The sequence below is a fragment of the Mytilus edulis genome, chromosome 3, assembly GCF_963676685.1.
Source record: "Mytilus edulis chromosome 3, xbMytEdul2.2, whole genome shotgun sequence".
Classification (NCBI taxonomy): domain Eukaryota; kingdom Metazoa; phylum Mollusca; class Bivalvia; order Mytilida; family Mytilidae; genus Mytilus; species Mytilus edulis.
In genome coordinates this window covers 17,869,690-17,870,275 of record NC_092346.1, presented here as the reverse complement: position 1 = coordinate 17,870,275, position 586 = coordinate 17,869,690, and positions in this window count along the sequence as shown.

The following is a 586-nucleotide window of genomic DNA, read 5'->3' as shown; positions in this document are numbered from 1 at the left end:
CTATTATTATATAAGTATAATAGTCCAAGGTATACTGATTTCTTGCACTACAATATAATAGTTATTACGGTGAGGTTGAATTTCCTGTCATTAATTCATCATCCAAGCACGAACTTCTATCAGAAAAAAATATCTCTGTAAATTAACCCAAGTTTCAGGTATAGAGATGTGATCTGTTTCTGTGACATGCGCTTTTGACCATCCACAAGAACCTGCAGTCATCCGATGTTCAGTACTTCAGTACTTTGATTACATTATGATATCCCATATTTTTTCGTGTTTAAAAAGTATAATAGATACCTTATTTACTGTATTATGTATCTTGTTAATTTTAATAAAATATTTCATAATCTATCAAAATTTGAAAACATATCTTATATTGATTGATTTATCAGATTTATTTTACAAAATATATTTTATAAGATATTATTGTCAAATTTTTTCTGCCTGACTGACTGTGAATTATAAAAATTTTGATCTGACGCAAGGCAAAAGAAAAATAAAACAGGCGTGACACAAAATTACCCGCGTTTTTTTGTGGTCCGCATTCGGGTTAAGTTAGCATTGTGTCATACCCGCTAAACTT